The sequence below is a fragment of the Miscanthus floridulus genome, chromosome 7, assembly GCF_019320115.1.
Source record: "Miscanthus floridulus cultivar M001 chromosome 7, ASM1932011v1, whole genome shotgun sequence".
NCBI classification, from domain to species: domain Eukaryota; kingdom Viridiplantae; phylum Streptophyta; class Magnoliopsida; order Poales; family Poaceae; genus Miscanthus; species Miscanthus floridulus.
The window spans coordinates 39,827,288-39,837,443 of NC_089586.1; the positions used below are offsets into that span (position 1 = coordinate 39,827,288).

The following is a 10,156-nucleotide window of genomic DNA, read 5'->3' on the forward strand; positions in this document are numbered from 1 at the left end:
CATACTGTTCGGATCAGGGTGCTAATCTTGGACAACACATATAGGGTCTTGATATGCACATGATAGATGACATTGGCAAGCTTTCAGACTTATTTCTCTTTGACCCTGCTACAAGATTCATTCTTCATCTCCCAGCAGGCTCGGAGACTAAGTGGCTACACTTCACCTAGCAGTGAATGTAGTGGTTTTTTCCTAATTTACCCTCCTTATTGACTAAGTCATGGAAATGGAGTCTAAGTGTCTACACTTCATCTGAGGTGAAGAATTTTCAAATTTAATCTTGAGCCCCTTACATCCTTTTGGCAAGCCTTACTTGGCTAAGTCCGAGCTCTACTAACCAGTTAAGCTGGTTGACCTTGGCTTTCACCGCTCAGGTGACTAGTTAAATTGGTTAGCCTTCACTTTCACCGCCCAGGTCACCAGATAAATTGGTCGGCCTTGACTTTTGCCGCCTAGGATATCAGTTAAACTGGTCTGCCTCGACTTTTGTCGCCTAGGTCACCAGTTAAACTAGCTGGCCTTGACTTTCACCGCCTAGGTCACTAGTTAAACTGGTCGGCTTTGACTTCCACTGCTCGGATCACCAGTTAAAGTGGTCGGCTTCATGTCAAACTACTCGGACTTATTCAAGATGGTGTTGGTCAAAGGATACAAGGCGCTTAGGAACTAGCTGTGGGGGGTATAACCCAAGGTACCCACGGCAAGGGACATGACCCTCATGGTCAGGGACGGTCCAGCCCATGACATCAAGATTTGCGGTGCACGGCACTGCTCGGCGTACACCACATGACATCTAGAAGATCTGATCGGATATACTATACATATTGTAACACCTACCATATAACCAACTAGGTTACTTTCACTACAAGAAATCCTTTAATCCATGACGGATTCACTATGATGGATTCAGGAAACATCACTAACAGGATTTGCAATCTAGGATATCCAGCCCATATCCAAAACCCGCTTGCATATACAGAGGCCTAACCTAACAATAGCTGCCCCTCCTCTCCGCCGGCCGCCGCTTCCAACCCTCTCCCATCTAGGCTGCCTCCCTTCTCTTCCCCGGGCACAGCCATCCCTTGGCACAATGACCATCCCAGCATGGAGGAGGCCGAGGGTGGTGCTCCACCCCGGCCCTCGGAGCGGCGGAGGCCTGCCGTTATGCGCCTACATGCCCGCACACCCATGCCCGAGGTTGCTACACCGAAACCCTAGGCGAGAGCGTATGGAAGTGCAGTAGCAACACGCGCAGGTGGATCTGAGTGGGACGACCATGGGGATTCTGGTGACAGTGGTGGCTCTGATCTACTTTGGCCTTGGCTGGCCCCTGCGTCTCTCCTCTTGGCCATCAGCTCCCAGGTGAGCAGCACTTCGTTCTCTTGCAATCGATTTTTGGGTCAGATTTGAGCGGTGGTGCTTGGGGCCGGTTTGGATTTGTTGTAGGTGCACCATAGGAGGGGGAATCGAAAAGGCATGTTGGTGCTGGCTGTTAGGTGCGCTCATGGCAATGGCGTTGATATATTGCTGTTGTGCACAGGCACTTTCCTCCGTCTAATCTGTCTGGCACCAAAAAGATTGGGTAACAATTGTGTAGGGCTACTTAGGAGTTCCAAGTAGTAATTTGTTGATTTCTTTATGATTTGAAGAATAATGTCATCTATAGTCTATATGACCTTAAGTAGGGTCTGTTATTTAGTATTTATCCAACTTGCTCTTTTGTTTCCAGGAAAAGTTGAGGTTACATGAGACAGATTTCAGCATAGAAGTTTTATTTTATATGAAAATGGTACTAGGTTTGAAGTAATCTGGTTAGAGCCCGTGTGTTTTACATTAGAAAAAGTGGTTAGCATTTTTTCATGGCTCTTAACTGTAGGGACTTAGTGTATTGGAGTGATGAACTTAGGATACTATTGTTTGAGTTAAGGCAGCAAGTAATTTATCTATGAAAAGCAATTGTTTGCTTCATGTCTGCAGCTTGTGTTTGCCTTTGCACTTTTATTTTTAACACATATGCTAAGGGAATATTTGATAAACAATCATGCCAGATAAATATAAATGACTAACATAATATTATCAGTCTATGATTGGCATGTATATAAAAAGCATTGCTTGAGGATGCTTTCTTCTTTGTTACATAATTTATTGTGCCAATTTAGCTTAAGTAGAAGAGAAATTGGAATTGATTTGGTCAGTTTGTCAATTTTCTCTAGCACTCAAGCTGCTGTCTTTGCTCTGTGCTTCTGACCGGTGTATGTTCTGGTGTTGGGCGTCTGGGCGTGCTCTCTCGAAGCTGTTGTTCGGTGCAAACCAGCACCTGCAGCTTTAGCTGCTCTTGATTTCTTGGTTGTTCTAGGTCTCTGTCGACAGCTCTGTAGTTTCTTCTCTAGTGCGTGCCTGGCTTTTGCTCTGAATTTGTTCTAGTGCAGCAAGTCAGCCTATCGTTAGTGAGCAACAATTTGTTCTGGCAGCTGGCAGCCTTGATTTTCATATCAACAACATAAGCTATTCTTTAACAACAATAGCTGTAGCTATCTACTTTCTCGACCTTGATCAGCTCTACAACTACAGAGTTTGGATCTGTTTATGTTACTTTAAGCAACTCGATTATCTTATTTGGAATGCAACAGTGAAGGTAATTGTCACTTGCAGGCACACTCGGTTGCATGCTGGTACCTTAGTAATAGTTTTACCATGTTCTTTTAGCTATCAGTTTAGTTAGTTTAAAACCTTTAACTTCAGCTTAGTTGTTTCTTTCCTTGGTTCAGTACAGTAGCAGTAGTGCAGTTCGGCTGTGGGTAAATTTCAGATTTATTGGCTAATTTGGATAAATTCTGTACAGGTACTTTCTCTCAGCGATGATTTATGTTAAGTTAAACTTGGTGGCAGCAGCAATAGAGGTCTTGAAGATTTTTGTACAGGTATCTGCGATGGAATAGAATGCCAAATGAGTATTACGTGTCCTCTGATTATTAGAATTTTCACATTTATAACACCTGAAGTATAATTATTTCTTATTTATTCCAAATGTTTAATCTGGAAAATGGTTATACATTAGACAACCAAATTTTCTACATATGTGTAGTTGGCTTAGTGAAAAATAGCTTCTGATATGCAACAATTATTAGTTGGCTTAGATGAAGGAGATTTGATTGACGATGAGAATTCTAAGGTCCTAATTCCTCCATGTTGTCAAGTCTTAACTTGTTTTTCTTCCCTTCCTAATTCAATCTAACTCTAATGCTATGTAAGAACACAACTACTTGTCATGCTGCTGCTCTAATGTAAGGATAAGTTTACAGAATATTGTGTTTTTAACATGCTGTGCTCTTGTGATGACAATATTAAGCATATTTTATCTTCCCAAGCCTTTAGAGCCTCATCAGATAATTGTAGCCTTGCTGTTTTCACATGTATCAGTTCCGAACATATTTGTAGATGTCCTCTTCATGAGGCTTTGTATGATGTAAACCAGGAGTGGTTCTCCCTTGTTGCAGCAGCTTGCTGCTAATCAATAAAGGTTCCTTTGTCATAAAAGAAATATTAAGCTTCTGCTGCTATTAACCACCATATTAAGCTATTTGTAACATGCTGCTGCATATGCTATTGTAACAAGCTACTGCTGCTATTTTTTAGATTTGTCTTTGTATAATTTGGTACAAGCTACTGGTGCTATTGTAATAAGCTACTGCTGTTATTGTAATCGCAACTGTCTTTTTTTTAGTTGGACATGTTCTTCCAGATTTTTAGTTGAACAGTAACTATTGGTGCTGCTAACTTGATGCATTTTGCTGCTGCTAACTTGTGTCAAGTCAATTTCGATCAAGTTAAGCGATACATGGTGGTATATATTTTGTTGCTGCTGCTCGCATTTTGTTGTTGCTGCTACATGCATCAAGCTGCTGGGCTTCTATGCATTCTGTGTTGTTGGCTTGTGCCATGGTAAACTATATGGCTTTATGCACTTCTGTATGTTAACTATTGTTGGATGAATACTTGTAATCTGATGTTAGTTGCAAATTTATGTGATATATTGTTGGATGGAAATATGAGTTATTTTATTTAATGTGTGGGCTGTGTATTATTTTATTTAATGTGTGGGATGTGTATATTGTTGCAATAGTAATTATTTGAGCTGTGTGTGGGCTGTGTATATGGGCTGAATGTTCAAAAATGGGCTGTGTATATGGGCTATATGTGCTGTAGTAGTGGACTGAAAAGTGGGCTAAAAATTAGTGATGAATTTGGGTTGCAATATGCTAAAATGGGCTTGTGAAAATGGCTGAAAAATTGATGCGAAAATGGCTGAAATTGGGCCAAACTTGGCCCATCTTTGATTCTGGCATGTTAACAAATGAGCTGGTGTATCTTTGATGTGGCAATTGATTCATGACGGTTATTTTTCGTCACAGGAAATGGGTTCGGGCTGGACTAACTAGGCCTCGGGCTCTATCGTGACGGTTTAAAACCGTCACCGTTTATGTTAATCCGTGATGGTTTTCGACAAACCGTCACGCATGTTAATCCATGATGCTCAATCCGTGATGATTTCTGAAACCATCACAGATGTTGTTTACTGACGGTTTTTCAGTGATCCGTGACGAAAATTTTCCATCATGGATTAACAGGATTCTTATAGTGTTTCTTGTAACCTTACCCCTTCAAAGTATATTAGGAGGGGTAGGGGTCCCCTAGTCAGCATCCCACATCCCATATCTCATCTCGTATTTCAGCAATAAATACCAATAGAGCACAGGACGTAGGGTTTTACGTCAAGCTGATGGCCTAAACTTGTATAAATCTTGTGTCTTATGTCTCTATTACCATCCAGTTCCTGATCATGCGCAGCTATTATAACACCCCAGGTGTTTGGCTTCCACATTTGCACTTGTATTTCATAAACATGAGCATCATTCATCCATTCATGAGCTTAGATTGTATGAAACATGCTTTTGAAACATTACAACATATTGTTATATTCCATGTGTGTTTGTTTTAGGAAATGAATAGTGTGCAACACTCAAGTGCAACATGTGCAACTCACTTTAGTGAAACATGGTTAGCTAGTACTATGCCACAAACTCATGAAACATATGAAACATGGCTTTGAAACAAAAGTAGCAATTCACTTGTTTTTCCTTGTTTCAATGCATGTGATGCTTGATTTTGGTGTGATCAATGTGTGGTGTGGCTAATTATCCTCTTGAACAACTTAGCTACATTTAGAATGTCATTAGGAACAATGTTCATGTTGACCTTAGTGTCTAATTATGTTTCCAAGTAATGGTTTGACTAGTGTTGACCCCTAGAGCTCCTTTGTTTGACTATTTAAAAAGTATAGCTTAGAATATTTGCATGTCTCAGCAACCTAAAGTAAAGTTGTAGAAAATTTTATAAGGAACAAAAGTTATTTTATGACCATCTCATGAAAATGAGCTAAACATGCTAAAAAAGGGCCCACAAGTTAGTTTTGAGGTCTATTTAGAAACTCTAGAATTCTCTAAGTCTTGAAACTGGTTTTCAGTTTCATGTGTCAATGTTTGGAGCCTTGTATCTCCCAAACCAAGCCGAACCAGCTTGAGCTCCAATTGTAAAAGTTGTAGTCCTCATGTAGATCTCCAACTTTGTCAACTATGCCATGAGCTAGATCATCACAGTTTGGAAGATATGGATCGAGGAAATTGCGCTATCAGTCGGCACCATTGAACACTGAATCAAAAAATTCAGACAGCGCTACAGTGCCGACCGGCCATAGGCCTCTGCCACCGCATGGCCGCCATGCACCATGGCCGGCCTAGTGCCGCTGCTCACTATCCACCACAAGAGGCCGCATCCTTTTGCCCTCCCAGCTAGCATTTGCCTTCCCTGCCTCCTCCTTCGTCTCTCCCGTAGCAGCGCAGCAACACCGCGTAGCGCAGCTCGCCGCTGTCGCCATTGACAGCACAAGCCCACACCTCGTCACTCAATCACCACCACAGTAGCTCCATCGTGCTTCCACCATCACCCCACGCCCACATTTGCTCACTGGCAGCGACTGGTAAGCTATTGTGCCACGTGCGGTCCTCGCCGGCATTTCACCGTCGCATCCCGTCACCATGGCCAGCTCGCCTCCGACCACCCCTTGCCTCGCTAGCATGTGCACTAGATTTGCCATAGACCCTAGATTCTCGGCGCAACCTTGGATCGATTCCTCATGGCCAGCCCCGGCACCGCGCCATCGAGCCACACCGCTGTGCCGCCATGACCGCCGCCATCATGCTGAGCGTTGGCAATAGGCCAAGCTAGATAGCTCTGTAGATGCGCAATGTCATGGAGATGCTCGTCGTGTTGTTGGTTTCACCGGAGAAGCCACCATCGGTGAACTCCGGTTGATCCTACGCCATCCCGCGCCATGCTTTGCTTCGCCATCACTGACGCGTGGACCCGGCTGACCGGTGGACCCCGGTGTCAGTGACTTAAGGGTTGAAAGCTAGTTCAAATAATTTAGATTTGAGTGCTGTTTTGTAAAATTTGTATCTCTAGTTTTGTAGATGCAAATTGGGTGGTTAAAATTTTGTTAGGATCATGGTGAAGTGTTGTATTTAGGAAAAATATAACATGAACACTTGTAGTAGAGTTTCTAGAAGAATTAAATTGAAACTTGAAATATGTTTTTAATTGGATGCAAACTTGTTTAAATTATATCTAGAGTTTCTGTGATCCAAAAATTATGAAATTTTGATGGTGAGCTCTTCTTGATGAGTAGAAGCTCTTGTAAAAATTTGAGAGTCAGTGCATGTATAGTTTTTGAGTTATCAATTTTCCTTTTACCATTGGATGATCCTTGTGTGAATTTTAGTAATTTATTTATGAGTCCAATGACCATGAAATTTATTGGAGGATGTCCTACTACCTTAAGGATGCTAAGAAAAATATAAAATATGTTGCTTGACACCTTTAACTAGGGTTTCCTATTTATGTCATTTTAAGTCTTTATGCCTTGTCATTTTTGTGTAGGATGTTATACTTACTCAAATGATGTGAAATTTTTATAGTAGCCTACTTGGAGCATTTAGTACCTACTGTAAGTTTTGTAGATTAAATGGTGCAGTTTTCGTATGTGTTTATCATTCCTCTTAAATAATTAAATAAATTAAGAAAGGCATTAAAAGAAATGAATTGGAGGTGAACACTTTACTTTCTGGTGTTATTTTGATATGTGTGATGAGTTAGTAAAATTGGTTTTGTCCATTTATATGTTTGCCACATAAGTTAATAATTATTCGCTTGTATTATGTCTTTCTAGACAATTCTTGGAACTTTACAAAGTTCACCATGATAATTTGGTTTGCTGGGAAAATGGTGAATGCAAAAGTTGTAGATAACTTATGTATCTCGCTCCTGTCAAAATTTGGTGGCATTTGGCCCAGTAGTTTAGGAGCTACAGTCATTCAAAGTTGGATCATAGTTTTGCTTGCTCTCTGTCTTATTTGGACCTGATTATGTGGTTCTGTAAATTCAACCTGGTAAAGGTTGGAATCATGCCTTGTGGTATCAAGATAAATTGTAGGCAATTTTGTAGGCTTTCCAAATTTTCTTGTTTCCTATCATTTCGATTTGTAGATCTCAGGTTATGATCAGTTTACTGTACCACTGCATAGTTCCTGTTTTGCTGAAATACGAATGTTTGTGTGTATGCTTTGTTGCAATGTTCTTGTGGATTGTTTAGGTGGTAGCCTAACTTAAGAACCTCCTTAGGTGCAGGTGCTAGGTCCTTAACTAAAGATGAGCAATTGTACATTAGGTTCTATAACCTTGGTAAGTTAAAGTGATTTGAATAGAGCTTAAGTTAGAATATGTGGACAATAGTAAGCATGTGCATTCCCCAAGCATTCCTAACTTCGTTCATGTGCATCCAGGATATTTATCTTGCGCATACATGCAATAGGTGTGCCAGAGGGAGTGACACTTCTAGAGTTCAAGGGAGCGAGCCAGGAGGAGGAGCCTGAGGTTCAGGCAATCAATGAAGCAGCCACCGAGGAGGAGTTGCCCGAGTGCCCTGACCACCGCCCGTCCTCTTTCCTAAAAGGCAAGCCCCAGAGCATTCTAAGTCTCCCATGTTTTACAAATATCTTGAGTATCTTTTATTATTTATGATGCATTAAGTATAGTAATTGGTTGGAACCAATTGTTGCATTATATATCTATCCTTGTCCAGATATCGCACTTGAATCCTATTTAAGTTCATGAATGGGTTAAATGCTTAGCCATGCTTAGTGCGGTAGAAGTCAGGTGATTTCCTATCACCTGCGAGCTTTAGGATGAGGTGGATCACGGTTGGCTATATTTGCTATCATGGAAAAGAACCATGTTAATATTGAATGAAGACTGGGCGGAGTCTTGTGTAGGGTTGGACATAGTGACTCCATCTGTGTCGTTTAAGGACCGATATGTTGTACGTCCTCATGTCATGTTGAACACAACCTAACACCTAGCTGGCTAGATAACTCGTTCCAACCGCAAAGCCTAGTAGCTTGACCCAGGCTAGGAACGCAAGTAGTGGCGCGCATTCTAGAGGTAGTAAGGATGTGCGGAGAGCCATTGGCGTAAGCCCAAGGTGGGTTAGAGTCTCAATCACCATTAGCTGAGTGGTTCTCTGAGAATGCTAATCTATTTGGACTCGTGACTCCTAAATTGTGCCAAAGGTGGCTTGATTGCGACCCTGACAGGGGAAGCAGGGTTTGTGTTTAGGAATACCCCTCTAGCTGGATAGGAATCGATTCGAATCACCGTCTCTCCTAGATAGTAAGAACTTGACTGAGCAGCGACAACGTAGATTCAATTAATTTAACGATATGGTTAAATGGATGATGATGATAATGTTGCCACGATTTATACCTGCTATGGTTATTAATGTTTGCATCTTAATTAAATGATTGCTTAGTACATGTGCTAATATAGATGACAGGTTAATGGCTAAAAGTCACTGCTAGCTCAGGTTAAGAGTTGATCATTATTACTTATGCTTTTCTGCAAAAAAAAAAGTGTCAGCCAGATCCACTAAATTAAGCTATGCATGATCCTTGATGTCATTTATTTTGGTTTCTAACGGGTAAGTCTTGCTAAGTACATTCTCATACTCAAGGTTTATTCCCTCTTGTTGCAGATGACCTTCTTTATTAGGGCTTTTGTAAGTATTGTCTCCACCCGGTGGGTGACGAAGACTAGATCACGGGCATGATATCTGTTTATCTTATCCAAATGCTTTTGTGGGATGTGATCGGCAAGCTGGTACTTGTATTTGAACCCATGTGTGTGAGTTAAAATATTTGCTTCCGCTACTTTACAAGACTTGGTTTGTAATAACTATGACTTTGAGGTGTTGTGATCTATCTGCAAACTGTTTGTGAAATGTTGTAACGTGTGATGTGTTATGTTGAATTATTGTGATCTTAGTTGTATGCAAGTTGGATTGAAATCCTTTGTGGTTTCAGTTGACTACCCGGTTTATATGGGCTCAAGTGCGAGAATTTGATCGTTTCGGCGATTGTTTTTGTACTTGTGCTCTTATAAATTGGTCAGTTCTGTGACACCTATACCAATCAATCTACCATCATGGGCATACCCATTGGTGGACTGCCGAGCATCTTTAGTCGACACTTACACACACTTCACATGGATTGAATGTCCCACCACTCATGTACTGAAGATGTCCAAGTGGCCCCACCAACACATACCAAGCAAGGAAGGACCGAGCCCCCCACCTTGTGAGGGGGCACCTATCATAGGGGGGAGGGGTCGCTGGACCCCCCATCTCCTCCGTTGGTGCTCAAGTTTATCCACCGCCATCCTTTGGTCAACATGCAAAGAAGCACAAGTGTTGTAACAGAACCGACCAAATCATAAGAACGTAAGTACAAAAACAATCACCGAAGCGATCAAATTCCTGTACTTAAGCTCCCATAATCCTGGTAGTCCAAAAATCACGAAGGATTTCAACCAACTCTCGACATACAAACCAAGATCATAGTGATTCAACACAACATATCATCCGTTACAACATTTCACAAGTAGCATTCGGATTACATCCATCAGAGTTGAAATAGAATATTACAAACCAAGTTTGAGTGTGCGGAAGCAACATAGTTTTGGTACAAAGCATCATAGTTTTCAATTA

The 10,156-nt window shown here is 41.4% G+C and overlaps 1 long non-coding RNA gene across 1 annotated transcript; it reads left to right on the forward strand.

The window, feature by feature from the left end:
• Nucleotides 1–1,248: 1,248 nt before the first annotated feature.
• LOC136463076 (uncharacterized) lies at nt 1,249–3,358 on the forward strand. The gene is made up of 3 exons (XR_010760897.1): nt 1,249–1,362; nt 1,447–1,496; nt 2,843–3,358. It is a non-coding gene; the product is annotated as an uncharacterized lncRNA (long non-coding RNA).
• The last annotated feature ends 6,798 nt before the right edge of the window (nt 3,359–10,156 follow it).